This window comes from Oryctolagus cuniculus, chromosome 3, assembly GCF_051225735.1.
Source record: "Oryctolagus cuniculus isolate XC-2025 breed Fujian yellow rabbit chromosome 3, ASM5122573v1, whole genome shotgun sequence".
NCBI classification, from domain to species: Eukaryota; Metazoa; Chordata; class Mammalia; order Lagomorpha; family Leporidae; genus Oryctolagus; species Oryctolagus cuniculus.
Window position 1 is genome coordinate 41,671,171 of NC_142869.1, and position 18,115 is coordinate 41,689,285.

General features: G+C 38.8%; 1 long non-coding RNA gene across 4 annotated transcripts in view; it reads right to left on the reverse strand.

Moving 5' to 3' along the window:
* Positions 1-18,115, reverse strand: part of LOC149127321 (uncharacterized) — a 164,131-nt gene that overhangs the window by 42,579 nt on the left and 103,437 nt on the right. For 3 of the 4 annotated variants that reach the window (XR_016231972.1, XR_016231974.1, XR_016231975.1), the window contains exon 2: positions 7,281-7,405. The exons of the other annotated variant lie outside the window; for it this stretch is intronic. This is a non-coding gene — a long non-coding RNA (uncharacterized LOC149127321). The remainder of the gene's footprint in view (positions 1-7,280; positions 7,406-18,115) is intronic. 4 annotated transcript variants of the gene reach the window in all.

Sequence of the window (18,115 nt, forward strand, 5' to 3'; positions counted from 1 at the left end):
ACAAGACTAGTGTCTGCTAATACTGATAGAATCGAAAAGGGAGAGAACAATGCATCATGGGAAGCAGGATACACAGCAGACTCATAGAATGGCAGATGTCCTAAAGAGCACACTGGCCTCAGAATCAGTCCTTAAGGCATTTGTAGCTGGATGAAGAGCCCATGAGAGTATTTTAGGCATGGAAAGCCAAGACACTCTGGCAAAAAAAAAAAAAAAAAAAAAAAAAAAAAAAAAAAAAAACCTAAATGAAAGATCTCTGTGAGTGAGATCCCAGTGGAAAGAATGGGGCCATCAAAGAAGGAGGTACCTTTCTCTGAAGGGAGGAGAGAACTTCCACTTTGACTATGACCCTGTCAGAATAAGATAGAAGTTGGCGAACCCAAAAGGCTTCCATAGCCTTGGCAACTCATGACAAGAGCCTAGGGAGATTACTGACACCATAAACAAGAGTGTCAAATTGTTAAGTCAACAACAGGAGTCACTGTGTACTTACTTCTCATGTGGGATCTGTCCTTAGTGTGTTGTCCAATGTGAAGTAATGCTATAACTAGTACTGAAACTGTATTTTTACACTTTGTGTTTCTGTGTGGGTGCAAACTGATGAAATCTTTACTTAATATATACTGAATTGATCTTCTGTATATAAAGAGAATTGAAAAGTAATCTTGATGTGAATGGAATGGGAGAGGGAGCGGGAGATGGGAGGGGTGCGAGTGGGAGGGAAATTATGGAGGGAAATCCAATGTAATCCATAAACTGTACTTTGGAAATTTATATTTACTAAATAAAAAAAAAGAAAAAAGGAAAAAAAAATGATACTGAAATTTGTCCTCCTTATAGAAATAAAAATGTTTATTTTATTTTGTTTTATTTTTTTGACAGGCAGAGTTAGACAGTGAGAAAGAGAGACAGATAGAGAGAAAGGTCTTCTTTTCCATTAGTTCACCCCCAAAATGGCTGCTACAGCCGGCACGTTGCGGCCAGCATGCTGCGCAGATCCAGAGCCAAGAGCCAGGTGCTTCCTCCTGGTCTCCCATGCGGGTGCAGGGCCCAAGGACCTGGGCCATCCTCCACTGCACTCCAGGGCCACAGCAGAGAGCTGGCCTGGAAGAGGAGCAACCGGGACAGAATCCAGTGCCCCAACCAGGACTAGAACCTGGGGTTCCGGCACCACAGGCGAGGATTAGCCTGGTGAGTTGCGGCACTGGCTATAAATAAAAATTTTTAAAAGAAACTATTTGACAGTATGAAGATGGGGCCAGCAGTGTTGTGTAGTGGGTAAAGCTGCTGTCTGCAGTGCCGGCATCCCATATGGACACAAGATTGAGTCCTAGCCACTCCACTTCCAATCCAGCTTTCTGCTATGGCCAGGGAAGGTAGTGGAAGATGACCATGTCCTTCGGCCCCTGCACCTGTGTCAGAGACCCAGAGAAAGCTCCTGGCTCATGGCTTTGGATCGACACAGCAGCCTCGGCCGTTGTGGCCAACTGGGGAGTGAACCAGCATATGGAAGACCTCTCTCTCTCTGCCTCTTGTCTCTCTCTGTAACTCTGACTTTCAAATATATAAATAAATAAATTTTTTAAAAAAAAGGAAGTTGAAGATTATTCTCTGAGATCACATTTCATATTTCTCCACATACAATTATTTTAAAGTATTACATCTATTTAAATTCTACATTAAACATCAGAATAAGAAAGAGAAATAAAATATTGAGTGGCAAACTCAAATCTCTCAACCACAAAGTATCTGTGTCTTATTTTTTATAAGAAAATAATTTTTAATACTTTAATTCAAAAACGGAAAGAAAGATCACTTAATTGATTTCCATGCACTCCTTTCCCTTAGTATATTGATCTGGTTTTCTCTATCCTTTTATCTCTTTAGTTTCTAAGAAGGCTACCCTTCTAATGCTATCTGAAATTAATGAACCAAAAATAATCCTCTTTTAAAGATGTCAAATGTACAAACGTCATTAAAAGGGGTGTGATACACCAGGATGCTTTGAGAATTTGAGAGAGACCGTGCCACAGTGTTTATATAGGGCTCACTACCTACCTGTCTCATGAAGCATTATACACATAGAGTGCTGAGATATGTGGTGGAAAAACTAAGCCCAGAAAAGGAGGAAAGATGATTTTTACGACATATGCCAATGAAATAGTCATTTGCCATCTCTTGCTTCAATGAATCCCAAAGATAGTATTTTGGGCTTTTAACCAAAAAAAGAGGATCTGGTAGGGAATTTCAAAGGCTTCAGAACTCGGGGAAATCACTGAATGCATTTCAAATTAAACTGTTTTGGTTTAATTTAGATCTGACATGTTAATCCATATTAACAGATATTAATCACTTCAGTTGTTATTTCCATGAATTGAAAGGAGGCTGGTTTTATATAAAGTGCAAAGTGAAGTTGAATCCAGGTGAGGAAATGGAATGATTCAAAGAAAATGCTAAGTTTAAATGACATTGCCATATGGACTTGGATAAGTGTCTCACTTCTTTAATTAATCAACAAATTATTCAATTCATCAGCAAATAATTACAAATGCCTATTATGTGTTCATCATTCTGCAAAACACACAAAGGATACAGTGCAGTTACTATCTGTTCATTCTAACACACCTCATTTAAGAGAAACCCAACAATACTCTTTTTGTTCTTGTAGGGCCAGTAGTAATTAGCTGTTGTCATAGTAATTGATCCTGAGGCAAGCATCTGACACAAGAGTTTGATACTAATATTCTTTCTTTTTTTTATTTTACTTTTTATCTTGTTTGAAAGACAGAGAGACAGGGACAGTCAGAGACCTTTCATCCACTGGTTCACTCCCCAAATAACCATAACAGCCAGGGCTGGGACTAACTACAGCCAGGAGTTAGGGACTCCATCCACGTCTCCCGCACGGATGGCAGCATTCCAAGGACTTGTGTCATCAGCTACTGCCACCAAGGATGCATGTTAGCAAGAAGCTATATCAGAAACAGCCTGGGCTGGAACCCAGGTACTCTAATACGGGATGAAGGATTTCAAGCAGTGTCTTAACCAATAAAGCCAAATATTCATCCAAATCCTAAGATCTTCTGAAAGCAGCTATGAGGGGCTGGCACTGTGAAGTAGTGAGTTAAGCCAGTGCCTGCAGCACTGGCATCCCATATAGGGTGCTAGTTCATGTCCCAGCTGCTCCACTTCTAATCCAACTCCTTGAGAAAGCAGAGGAAGATGGTCTAGGTCCCTGGGCCCCTGTCACCTGCATAGGAGACCCAGAAGTTCCTGGCTCCTGACTTCAGTCTGGTCCAGCCCTGGTTGTTGTGGCCATTTTGGGTGTGCACCAGTGGACAGAAGATTTCTATCTCTGTCTCTTCTCACTCTCTGTAATTCTGTCTTCCAAATAAATACATCTTTTTTTTTAAGTAATAAAAATAGTTATGAAATGGTGAAAAGTTGTTCCAGCTGTTTTCTACTAGGAGTAAGGCACTGAAACCACTGTTGAGAATAGAGAATCCTGATGGGATTCAGTGTTTCACAGCCATTAACCCAGAAGTTTGGCTGGACCTCTTTCTCTTCTCAAAGTCACATCAAGCATCCTGGTGTTCTTCAAGTAATATTCTTCAAGTCATCTACCTATCCATTGTACTCAAAAGGATTATGATTAATACACCAGGGAATCAGTAAGCATTTGATATGCTTACTGGATGCTCACCACTTGGGAAGACATTTGGAAAACTCACTAGATTTAGACACAGGACATGAAGGCATAATATGGAACTCATCCAAAGTACTGCCATCCAGTGCATATAACCCATGAGGACCCTAGAGAGGTACCTAATGGACATGATTTGGCTAAAGGTCACAAACTGGAATAAATGGGAATAATATAAACATGGACAATGAGAAAAAAATCTAGGTATTTGAAGAATAATGCACAAGTTGTAAACTATTTTCATTTCTTTCTGAATTAACCTGCTGTTACCAAGAAGTTAGCTTCCCATATATACTTCCCTCAAGGCAAACCAGTTAATAGCTGTTGACAAAGAAGTCAGCTGAGGTGGTGGAGGTTTTAGTTTTTCTTTCTTGCCCTTCATGGCAAACATCATATTATAGTTTAAGAGCAAGATTTTTTGGAGCATTTGATTTTTAAGATCCAGCAGCTTGGAACTTAACAGAAATAGATCTCAGGTATGGTCTCAGGAAGTCTAAGTTTTGTAAAGAAACAACATTCAATTTTGTGGTTGAACGGGGTATCTTTACACATGGACCCGAAGGCAGCCTCATACAGGCCCTATTTGGGGTGAGGAAAACAGTAAAGAATTTCTAAGTTTCTCCAAGATCCCCTCTTGGCAATTTCCCCACACTTTCAGGCAGAGAAATTATAAGAGCCCTGGGGAAACCAGGAGGCAGTGGAAGTGAGAATAGCATGGCCAAGAATGGTTTACATCATGGTCAGCATCATGACAGTGACTTTGGACATCAAAACCATAAGGCAGCTGAGCATGCCCACAGATCAGATACTAAAAGGCAGAGGTCCTCAATGACTCAAGGTCCCCACTCAGAATAGACTCCCAGCTACCTGCTCGGGGGTCCAACTCCCACCTTACCACATGGTTACCCCAGGGACAGATAAAGACACAGTAGCAGACTGAGTTTGAATCCTGAATTGACTGAATTTTAAACAGACTTGGGATAAGATATCTTGGGTGGGAAAGTTTATCTTTTTTCTTTTTAACCTAAGGAGAAAATATAGCTACTCATGAGCTAGCTGAGTTCAGTAGAAATACAGAGAAGTATCTTAAATCTGCTATAATGCAATATATTTAAAAAATCAGGATGACAGATAAGGTATTCATATATATCAGATAGTGTGATGTACCGTGTGTGAATTATATACTCCCCCAGAGAATGTACAGTTCCTGAATATGCATATTAGGTCCCATAAGGCAGGAAACATCATGGAAAACCAACCTGCTATTTGTGTGATATAAATTCTTGTTACAAAAATGACTTTTGATGTTGAGACATATGAATGTTCATGGAAAAAAAAATAATTTAGAATATGTGATTTGCTATGAATTTAGGATATATGAACTCCAGACTTGAACTTAGAATATCTAGGTCCAAATTCTGTATCATATGAGTTTGCTCTTCAGTATATTACTAAAGAGATCTGAATTCATGTTGTTGATTGGTAAAACAAGAAAAGAAAGCCTTTCCTACCTACCTCATATGATTATCATGAATCTAAATTATAACATATGTAAATCTAACACTCAAGTAGCCACTCTCTCATAAAGAATCCTTAACAAGTGGTCATATTTGCTTATAGATTACTTCTGAGAGACTAAGACACGCTGTAGAAACAAAGTAATCCCAAATTCTTGGAAGCATAATAAAACAAAGCTATATTTATTGCTCTTGCCTCTGTCCAATGAATGCTGGCAGATTGTTCCACAAGGTCATTTAGAGACCCAAGCTAAAATTATCTGCATCTGCTCATGGTGCTACTGTATCGAAAGGCGGCATCAGACTTTGCTGAAGCATTGAATAAGAAAGCACATGAAAAACATATTCCCTCTTAACTGCTTCACATCAAAGTTAGCACAAATCTCTTTCATTTGATGCCTATTGGCCAAAATTTTCTACACAACCCCAAATGAATTGTAAGTAAGTCTTTGCATGCATCCAAAAAAGTAAAGATAAGTGGAAATGGAGTACTAGAATCTTCGATAAGCCTCTATGCTACCATGTGAGATAAAGACTTATGAAACATAATAACATCTTTCTAAAGTCATATTAACATCATGCAAGCAAAGCATATAGTGAGTGCAGTGAATGTGTTTTTAGTTTCTTCTATATACTGGGAATAAAGTAATCAATTTCAGATACAAATAAGTAAACTATATTATTATTGGCAAAAGGAATAGAATAATATAAAGGAAACCTTCAATCAATCCAAAAGGTGGGAAAGAAGAGAAGAAAGAACAGGCAAGTAATAGAAAGCATTTAGCAACATGGTAGATTTAAACCTAAACACATCAATGACTGAAGTAAATTTAAATGAACCAAATTCTCTGCCTATAAGACATTTCTAAAAGAAATTTCATAGGTAGATTGAAATAGAAACAATATAAATATTGAAATATATAATTATAGAAAAAGATAAGCACTAAACACAGCTTAAATAACCATATTAGGCAGATAAAAATGAAAGTGAAGAATTTTAAAACCAATAGAAGCCGGCGCCGCGGCTCACTAGGCTAATCCTCCGCCTAGCGGCGCCGGCACACCGGGTTCTAGTCCCGGTTGGGGCGCCGGATTCTGTCCCGGTTGCCCCTCTTCCAGGCCAGCCCTTTGCTGTGGCCAGGGAGTGCAGTGGAGGATGGCCCAGGTGCTTGGGCCCTGCACCCCATGGGAGACCAGGAAAAAAGCACCTGGCTCCTGGCTCCTGCCATCGGATCAGCGCGGTGCGCCGGCCGCAGCGCGCCGGCCGCGGCGGCCATTGGAGGGTGAACCAACGGCAAAGGAAGACCTTTCTCTCTGTCTCTCTCTCTCACTGTCCACTCTGCCTGTCAAAAAAAAAAAAAATAAAAAAAAAAAAATAAATAAATAAAAATAAAAAAAAAAAAAACCAATAGAAAATACTTAGTACACTAATTTTCAAAAGTAAAACAGACAAGAAAAAATTGAACAGTCTCAACAACATTAAATAAACAGAATTTAATAATTTTTTTCAAAATTTTCCCACAACAAAAATGATGGGATCAGATGTCATCAGCATTTAAGAACAATATAAAGCCAATCTATGCAAACTTGTACAGAAAATGTAAAAAGAGTGTATAACCCATAGTTAATTTATAAAACCAACACAACAAAGATAATGAGCAAAGAAAAATTATGAATCTATTTCAAAAACCAGCCAAAAGTGAAAAAAATCAAAAATATTAGGAATGCAAACATAAAAATGTGAAAATAATCATATATCATGAATAAATTGCCATTAATCCAGGAACCTAATTTTAGCTTAATTTATAGAAAAGTCTACCAAGGTGATTTAACACAACTGAAAAGTAAACATTTACAAAATATTGACATTATAATTTAAGTGGTGGCAATAAACAAAATTCAATACTCATTGATAATAACCAGAAATTTAAACATTCTTAGAAAACTAATAAAGCAAATTCCTATATACCATATTAAAGGTTTTATACTAAAATAAAACATAAATTGTGAAATGTTGGAATTTTTCTATTTGCACTAAGGAATGAGATTAGAATACTCACTGTCTTCATTTCTATGAAACCTGTTACTTGTGCCCAGTGTTGTAGTGCAGCACGCTAAGCCACCTCTTACATGGATACCATCCCATATGAGAGGGCAACTTCAAATCCCAGATACCTCAATCTATCTATTAAAATAAGAAAATATAAAATATGTATTAATTATGCAGAAAATATACTGTAATTACTCAAAGAACTTGATTATACAAATAGAAAATATAATTTATTAGAAAGATAAACCATTAAATTAAAAAGTACAGCAAAATTAATTTGTTTTTGAATTTTTGTTCATCTGCAATATAAAAATTTGATGCATGAATTTTTAACAGATATCAGCATAAGCTACATAATTTTTTAGAGTAAATCTAACAAAGAATAACCAATGCAAAGAAAACTATAAAACATCCCAAGAAAAAAATGAAATTCAAATATATAGATTCAATACTGAATTTAGTTATTAGAAGTGTGATTTGGCCGGCGCAGCGGCTCACTAGGCTAATCCTCCGCCTGCGGCGCCGGCACACCGGGTTCTAGTCCTGGTCGGGGCGCCGGATTTTGTCCCGGTTGCCCCTCTTCCAGGCCAGCTCTCTGTTGTGGCCAGGGAGTGCAGTGGAGGATGGCCCAAGTGCTTGGGCCCTGCACCCCATGGGAGACCAGGAGAAGTACCTGGCTCCTGCCATTGGATCAGCGTGGTGCGCGGGCCGCAGCGCGCCGGTTGCGGCGGCCATTGGAGGGTGAACCAACGGCAAAGGAAGACCATTCTCTCTGTCTCTCTCTCTCACTGTCCACTCTGCCTGTCAAAAAATAAACAAAAAAGAAGTGTGATTTTAAAATGTGAATTATCTGAAAATGTTTGTAGATACCAAATAATCCCAATTAATAACTCAACTTTATTATTCATTTACTTCTTTCTTTCTCTCTTCATCATCTTCTCCTCTTTTTTACTCTTTCCTGTTTTGTCTTTCTTCATTTCTTTAAATAAATAAATAGTCTCTCCATTATGGAACTTGCCAAGCTGATTAAAAATTTATATAGATATTAGAAGGGCCAAGAATAGCCAACAAACTCTTAAAGGCAAACAAAGTGGAAGCATTTCATCTACCTGAAAATAAATTATACAAACTCAGTTACAGCACCATAGGAATGCCACAGAAACAAATATAGCAGGGAACAGAATAGAGAAACCAGGATACTCCCAGCATCTATGACTATTGATGCATTAAATATGTCACTTCAATGCAGAAGAAATACAAAATTCTATAAATAAGTGCCATCAATAGAAATAATTGTGTATTAAAGGGTAGGAGCAGAGACACTTCTATTTCTTACTAAGAATCATTCACAGAATACTGTAAATCTAAATGGAAAATATAAAACAATAAAGAATATTGAAATCTTAGAAAAATATTTTTATGATCTTGGTGGAGAAAGACATCAGAAATAATACACAAAGAATATAAAGCATAAAGCATAAAGCTAATAAATTTGGCTTCATTAAAATTAATACAATGGTACTTTTAAAAAGTTTATGGAACACAAGATTAAAAAGTAATGTGGGTTCCCCATGTATATTTTGAAGTCCTCTTTTTTTCCATCAAAATAGAATTGGAGGGCCGATGCTGTGACACAGCTAGTTAAAGCTCCGCCCTCTGGCACATGCATCCCATATGGGCACCAGTTTGAGTCCCAGCTGCTCCACTTCCAATCCAGCTCCCTACCAACAGCAGAAGGCAGTAAAGGATTGTCAGAATCCTTGGGCCCCTGCACCCATGTGGGTGAAAGCTCCTGGCTCCTGGCTTTGGATTAGCTCAGCTCTAGCTGTTGCACCCATTTGGGCAGTGAACCAATAGATGAAGGAACTCCTTCTCTCTCCTTTTTCTCTATCTAACTCTCTTGGTAAATTTGTCTCTCAAATGAATAAAATAAATCTTAAAAAAAAAAATGGCATTGGGTCATGGAAACATTGCAAAGTTTAAAATATTTCAAAAATCAGTAAGTAAGCACAAAATGACAGAAGTTACTTCTTGGGGACTGCGGGTGGATTGGGTTAAGATGGCAGAGTAGGGAGGAAACTTACTGCTCTAGTCTAGGAAAAGAGAGTTTAAAAAAGTAGAATGCAGTCTCAGGGAAGAGTTTGGAAAAAACAATGGAGGAAGCTCCACACAAATTAGAGGGACACTGTGGATCTATATGGAGGATGCGGACAGGCACAACTCAGGATCCCAGCAGCTGAGAGCCTCTACACCAGCTTAGGAGAGTGCAGCAGCCCAAGCCATTGGTGACAAAGCTGCATGAAGAGCCTGGAGGGAAGGGACCCTGTGGGGGGATAGTGTATTTGCCAAACTAGAAGAAAAAAAAAAAAAAGAGGAGGTACATTTCTCTCTCTCAATCACCCTGCAGCAGCATCCTGTAAAAAAGCTGATAAAGAGCGGGCACCATTTTGGACATACATAACAGCTGCACCAGCTTGTGTGCATGCCTAGCAACCAGCAAACAGAGACTCCTGAGTCTAGTGGGGAGAACTGAGAGGGGACTGGGTGCTCCTGACTAAGGGAAGCTTGTGTGCCAGCACTGCAAAAACAATGAGGCTATGTGGGAGGGCTCAGGGTATGGCTGGGACTTTGGGCAGTCACTGTGGGGGGCTCCACATGCTCAGGGCTCCCTGGTTCCCTGGTGAGGGGCATTGCTGTGAATCTGTGCTTACACCAAGGACTGCATAGATCTTTTGTGTGGTTCTTATGGCAGTATGGATGAATATTATACCCAGTGGGGCTAGCACCCGGACATTGGTCTCCTTTGAGGAGAGGAGGTGAGCTGAGTGTACACCAACAGAGAAGAACAAACCTCTCCTCTAATGAAAGAAACTCCCTTCACCCTGGAGCACAGAACAGAGCTCTCTGGCCACATCTACCACATGCAAATAGGTTTCACCGACAAAGTAGACACTCCACTAATCCACAGAGGCATAGTCCAAAGATAAAAGCTGCCACAGTGAGAAAAAAAAAGTAAAGAAACCTCCACAAATAGTAAACACACCAATTCAAGAAACAAGAATAAGGAAGATAACATTATGTCCCCAAAAGAAAACAACACTTAAATACTAGACTGTGAAGATGAAGAGATTGATGAAATGTCAGAAATGGAATTCGAAAAATTGACTTTAGGATTACTTAGAAGTAATCAGAAGCAAATGCAAGAAGTTCGTACATGACATGAAAAAAATTTCTCCCATGAAATTGAGATCTTAAAGAGAAATCAAAATGAAATGAAGAATTCAACAGAACAAATAAAAAACTCAGTGGAAAGGATTAACAACAGAATTAGTGAAGCAGAAGAAAGAATATCCAACTTAGAAGACAAATCATAGGAAATTATACACTCAGACCAAAAACAAAAAGATGAAATTACAAAAATAAAAAACACTGTTGTGAATCTAAAGGATACTATCAAATAACCCAAAATATGGGTTCTAGGAGTTCTTGAGGGCATAGAAAGAGAGAAACGATTAGAAATCTTTTTAGTGAAATAATAACAGAAAACTTCCCTAATTTTGAAAAAGAAAGGGATATCCAAGTATAGAAAGCACATAGAACTCCTAATAGACATGACCAGAAAAGATCTTCACCATGACACATTATAATCAAACTCTCCACAGTAAAACATGAAGAAAAGTTTCTAAAACATGCATGAAAGAAACATCAGATTTTTTTCAGATCTCCAATTAGACTCACAGTAGATTTCTCATAAGAAACCCTACAGGCTAGGAGAGAATGGTGAGATATATTCCAAGTCTCAGGAGAAAAAACTGTCAACCAAGAATATTGTACTCTGCAAAGCTCTCATTTAGAAATTAAGGTGAAATAAAGACTTTCCATAACAAAAAGAAATTGAAAGAATTTGCCACCAACCATCCAGCCTGGCAAAAGATGCTTAAGGATATGCTACACACTGAAATACAGAAGCATGGTCATCACTACAAAAGAAGATAAAGGCAGAAAATCTCCCAGTAAAAGTACAGTGGAAATCCAAAGTAAAAAATAGGAATATTATTGGAAAAATGGAAGGGCAAAGTTGTTACTTATCAATAGTCACCCTGAAAGTAAATTCTCTCAATTCTTCAATTAAAAGACACAGACTGTCTGAATGGATTAAAAACCATCTCTTGCTGCCTACAAGAAACATATTTCACCAACAAAAATGCACACAAACTGAAATGATGGAAAAGGATATTCCATGCCAACAGAAACCCAAAAAGAGCTGATGTAGCCATCTTAATATCAGACAAAATAGACTTTAACACAAAAAATGTTAAAAGAGACAAGAAGGGCATTATGTAATGGTTAATGGATCAATTCAACAGGAAGATATAACTATTATAAACGTATATACACCTAAGTACAGGGCACCTGGCATTTAACAGAAATGTTAAGGGATCTAAAGTGAGATATAGACTCAAACGCAATAGTAATAGAGGCCTGCAATACCTCACTTACAGCAATGGACAGATCAACCAGACAGAAAACCAACAAGGAAACAATAGATAATCAACATATAGACCAAATGGACCTAATGGCTATCTAAAGAACTTTTAATCCTATAGCAGCAGAATACACATTCATCTCACCAGTGACTGGAACTTTTTCTAGGATTGACCACATACTAGGCCATAAAGCAAGTCTCTGCAAATTCAAAAAATCAAAATCATACCATGCACCTTCTCTGACCACAATAGAATGAAGCTGGAAATCAGCAACTCAGAAATATTTAGAACATATGCAAACACATGGAAACTGACAAACATGCTCCTGAATGAAGTGGGTCATTGAAGAAATCAAAAGAGAAATAAAAAATTTCTGGAAAAAATGAAGATGACAACACAATATATCAAAACTTATATGATACAGCATAAGAAGTGTTAAGAGGAAAGTTGATACCAATTGGTGCCTACATCAAGAAATATATAGATTAAATAAATGATCTATCAATACATCTCAAGGATCTAGAAAAACAACAGTAAACCAAACCCAAAACTAGTAGGAGAAAAGAAATGATTAAAATTAGCCGGCACCGCGGCTCACTAGGCTAATCCTCCGCCTTGTGGCACCAGCACACCAGGTTCTAGTCCCGGTCGGGGCGCCAGATTCTGTCCCAGTTGTCCCTCTTCCAGGCCAGCTCTCTGCTGTGGCCAGGGAGTGCAGTGGAGGATGGCCCAGGTGCTTGGGCCCTGCACCCCATGGGAGACCAGGATAAGTACCTGGCTCCTGCCATCAGATCAGCACGGTGCACTGGCTGCGGCGGCCATTGGAGGGTGAGCCAATGGCAAAGGAAGACCTTTCTCTATGTCTCTCTCTCACTATCCACTCTGCCTGTCAAAAAAAAAAAAAAGATTAAAATTAGAGAAGAAATCAACCAAGTTGAAACCAAAAAAGCAATACAAAAGATCAGCAAAACAAAGAGCTAGTTTTTTGAAAAAATAAACAAAATTGACACACCATTGGCCACACTAACCAAAAAAATGAGAGAGAAGACCAAAATTAATAAAATTAGAAGTGAAAAAGGAAATGTGACAACAGACACCACAAAAATAAAAATAATTATCAGAAATTACTACAAAGAGCTGTATGCCAACAAAGCAGGAAACCCTGAAGAAATAAAGAGAATCCTGGACACATACAACCTACCGAAATTGAGCCATGAAGACATAAAATACCTAAAAAGACCAATAGCCAAGACAGAAATTTAATCATTAGGCTGACACCGTGACTCACTTGGCTAATCCTCCACCTGCAGCGCCAGCACCCCAGATTCTAGTCCCGGTTGGGGAGCCGGATTCTGTCCGGATTGCTCCTCTTCCAGTCCAGCTCTCTGCTGTGGCCGGGAAAGGCAGTGGAGGATGGCCCAGGTGCTGGTCCCTGCACCCGCATGGGAGACCAGGAGGAAGCACCTGGCTCTTGGCTTCGGATTGGTGCAGCACGCCAGCCATAGCAGCCATTTGGGGGGTGAACCAACGGAAAAGGAAGACCTTCTCTCAGTCTCTGTCTAACTGCAGTCAAAAAAAAAAAATTAATCATTAATAATGACCTAACAAAGAAAAGCCCAGGACCAGATGGGTTCACTGCTGAATTCTACCAGACATTTAAAGAAGAACTAACTCCAAATCTTCTCAAGCTATTCAAAACAATTGAAAAGGAGGAATCCTCCCAAATTCTTTCTATAAAGCCAGCATCACCTTAATTCGTAAGCCTGAAAAACTTGCAGCAGAGAAAGAGAAAAACATGAAAATTTCCCTGATGAACATAGACATAAAAACCTTAAACAGCATCCTAGCCAATCGAATCCAACAACACACCAAAAAGATCTTTCACCCAGACCAAGTGAGATTTATTCCTGGTATACAGGGATGATTCAACATCCACAAATCAATCAATGTGATGTATCACATTAACAAGCTGAAAAACAAAAACCGTATGATTATCTCAATAGATGCAGAGAAAGCATTAGATAAAATACAAAACCCTTTCATGATGAAAACTCTAAGCATACTGGATATAGAAGGACCATTCCTCAACACAATCAAGGCAATTTATAACACATGGCCAGCATTCTATTGAGGAGGGAATAGTTGAAAGTATTTCCAATCCAGACCCAGACAAGTATGCCCACTATCACCATTGCTGTTCAATATAGTCCTAGAAATTTAGCCAGAGCCATTAGGCAAGAACAAGAAACCAAAGGGATAAAATTGGGAAGGAGGAAGTTAAATTATCCCTATTTGCATATGACATGATTCTATATATAGGGGATCCAAAAGACTCCCCTAAGAGACTACTGGAGCTCATAGAAAAGTTTGGTAAAGTTGCAGGATATAAAATCAACACACAAAAATCAACAGCCTTTGTATACACAGACAATGCCACGGCTGAGAAAGAACTTCTAAGATAGACCCCATTCATAATAGCTACAAAATATCAAATATCTTGGAATAAATTTAACCAAGCATAACAAAAATCTGTTCAATGAGAATTACAAAACATTAAAGAAAGAAATAAAAAAGATACAAAAAAATGGAAAAATCTTCCATGGTCATGGATTGGAGAATCAATATCACCAAAATGTCCATGCTTCCAAAAGCAATTTACAGATTCAATGTAATACCAATCAAAATACCAAAGACATTCTTCTTAGATATAGAAAAAAATGATACTGAAATTCATATGGGAACACAGGCAACTCCAAATAGAAAAAGTAATCTTTTACAACAAAAACAAAGCCAGGGACATCACAAAACCAAATTTCAAGAAATATTACAGGGCAGTTATAATTAAACTAGCCTGGAACTGGTAAAAAAAAAAAAAAAACCACAGATGGATAGCCCAATGAAACAGACTAGAACCTTCAAAAATCAATCCAAGCATCTATAATCACTTTATATTTGACAAAGGAGCTTAAATTAGTTCCTGGAGCCAGGAGTATCTCTTCAACAAATGATACTGGAAAAACTTGGTTTCCAAATGCAGAAATCTGAAGCAAGACCTCTACCTTACACCTTACACAAAGATCTACTCAAAATGGATTGAAGACCTAAAAATATGACCTGATACCATCAAGTTATTAGAGAACATGGGCAAATTTGGCAAAACATTGGCATAGACAAAGACTTCTTGGAAAAGACACTAGAGGCATAGGCAGAGCCAAAATTAGGGGCCAGCACTGTGGCATAGGGGGTTAATGCCCTGGCCTGAAGCACCATATGGGTGCCAATTCAAGACTTGGCTACTCCACTTCCGATCTAGTTCTCTGCTATGGCCTGGGAAAAGCAGTAGAAGATGGCCCACATCCTTGGACTCCTGCACCCACTTGGGAAATCCAGGTGAAGCTCCTGGCTCCTGGCTTCTGATCAGCACAGCTCCAGCCACTGCGGCCAATTGGGGAGTGAACCAGCGGATGGAAGACCTCTCTCTCTCTCTCTCTCTCTCTCTCTCTCTCTCTCTCTCTCCCTCTCTCTCTCTGTGTGTGTGTAACTCTGAATTTCAAATAAATAAATAAATCTTCAAAGCCCAAATTAACAGATGGGATTATATCAAACTGACAAGCTTCTGCACCACAAGTAACACTCAAGAAAGTGAAGAGGCAAGTGACAGAATGGAGGAATTATTTGCAAATTATACAACTGATAAAGGATTAACACCAGAATATATAAAGAGATCAAGAAACTCAACAACAAAACAAATAACCCAGTTGAGAAATGGGCCAAGGACTTAAACAGACACTTTTCAAAAGAAGAAATCTAAATGGCCAACAGACACATGGAAAAATGCTCAGGATCAATAGCCATCAGGGAATACATATCAAAAGCACAAAGAGGTTTCACTTCACCCCTGTTAGAATGGTGAAAAGATACCCTATTTCACTGTTGTTGGGAATTTAAACTGGTCCAGTCACTGTGGAAGACAGTATGGAGATACCTCAGAAATCTGAATATGGACCTACCATATGACCCAGCCATTCCACTCCTGGGAATTTACCCAAGGGAAATGAAGTCAGCATATGAAATAATGATCTGTACTTCCATGTTTATTGCAGCTCAGCTCACAATAGCTAAGACATGGAATCAACGCAAATACTTATCAACTGAAAACTGGATCAAGAAATTATGGGATATGTACCCCATGGAATTCTACACAGAAATAAAAAATAAAATGAGATCTGGCCATTTGCAACAAAATGGATGAAACTGGAAACATCATATTTAGTGAAATAAGCCAGTCCCAAAGGGACAAATACTACATTTACTCCCTGATATGTGATAACTAATAGAGCACCTAAAAGTCAATCTGTAGGTGTGAAATTTACCCTTTGAGAAGCAATGACTTTGAACATCCCCCATGTCTTGACAGTTGAGGAATATTTTTTTATACTATTTGTTAAACTCTTGTTAATCATATGTGTATAAAGTTAATTGAAAATAGATCTTAGTAAAAAAATTAGAGTGTTAATAAGAAAGGGAGGAGGTAGATGGGTGAGAATGTGTGTGGGAGGGCAGCCATGGTGGGAAGAATTACCATGTTCCTAACGTAATTATGATGTATATGAAGTTTGTAACTGTAAAGCTGTATAGTTCTACATAAATAACTAAAGACTTACTTCTCAGGATACATTTAAGAACTTGCATGGGATCCCAAATCCCCTTAAGCTGAGTGATAAAAATAGCATTTTAAGTGTTCAAGTGATCATATGGATAGGATTAAATGTTAAAGTGATCATATAAATAGGATCAAGTGTCTGGTAATAATAACAGATAGAATTAAAAAGGAGAGAATGTCCAATGTGGGAAGCAGTCCACACAACAGACTCATAGAATGACAATCCCTTTAAGTAGCACTCTGACCTCAAAATCAGCCCTTAAGGCAGTTAGGTCTGGCCAAAAATCCCATGAGAACATTTCAGGCATGGAAAGCCAAGACACTGTGGTAAAAAAAATGTCCTACATTAAAGACCTCTGTGGGTGAACCCCAGTGGAAAGAAGAGGTCATCAAAGAAGGATGTACTCTTTTCTAATGGGAGGAGATAACTTCAACTTTTCTTATGGCATGGTCTAAATTCTGATGGAGTTTTTGGATAAAAGGCTTCCATAGCCTAGGCAGCTATGTCAAGAGCCTCAGGTGAGCACTGACATCATACATAAGAGTTTTATGTTAAATTAACAACAGGAGTCACTGTGCACTAACTTCCCATTGCAGGACCTCTGTCCTCAAAGTTGGATTATGAGAGTTAACAGTAAAACTTGTTCTCAAAGATATATTTTGTATTAGTGAATTAACTGAAGAATATTCTTGTGTCCCATAAGTTTTAGTTATTCCCAAGTGTTCAAATCCATTGCTTGTTTTCTTAGATGCTTCCTTAATTAATGATAAAACTTGTTTTCCGCCGGTGCCGCTGCTTAATGGGCTAATCCTCTGCCTGCGGCACCGGCACACTGGGTTCTAGTCTTGGTCAGGGCACCAGATTCTGTCCCAGTTGCTCCTCTTCCAGTCCAGCTTTCTGCTGTGGCCCGGGAGGGCAGTGGAGGATGACCCAAGTGCTTGGGCCCTGCACCCGCATGGGAGACCAGGAGAGGCACCTGGCTCCTGGCTTCGGATCAGCATGGTGTGCCGGCCGCAGCACACTGGCCGCGGCGGCCATTGGGGGGTGAACCAACAGAAAAGGAGGACCTTTCTCTCTGACTCTCTCTCTCACTGTCCACTCTGTCAAAAAAAATTGAAAAAGAATTTGTTCTCAAAAAAAAAAAAAAGTATGTTTCAGATGAAATCAGAAGTCAGCCTGCTGGAGAATTTACATTTCTTAGGGATGGTCAGCCTTTCTTTCAGTTCAGGCCTTCAACTGCTTAGAGGAAGCACACCTGCTTATTGAGGTAGGCAATCTGTTTTACCAAAAGTCCACAAACTCTGCTGGCATTGTGGCACAGCAGATTAAGCCACTACCTAAAATGCTGGATCTCATATCTAGGTGCCATTTGGAGACCTGCCTGCTCTTTTTTCTCTTATTTTATTTTAATGTGTTAAGTGAAGAATATTCTTATGTCTCATAAGTTATAGTTATTTCTAAATGCTCACAAAAGATGTATCATGCTTGGGCGCCTCTTTAAAGTTAATTAAGTTTCTCAAAAAGTGAAATTAACTTTGAGATGCAATGGCTATGAACAGCCCTCGTCTCTACTGTTGAGTAACATTTTTTTCATGAACTCTTTACTTAGTATAGAGTTGGTCTGCTGTGTATAAAGTAATTGAAAATGGATCATAGTGGTGAATGGGATGGGAAATGGTTGAGGGAGGAGTAAG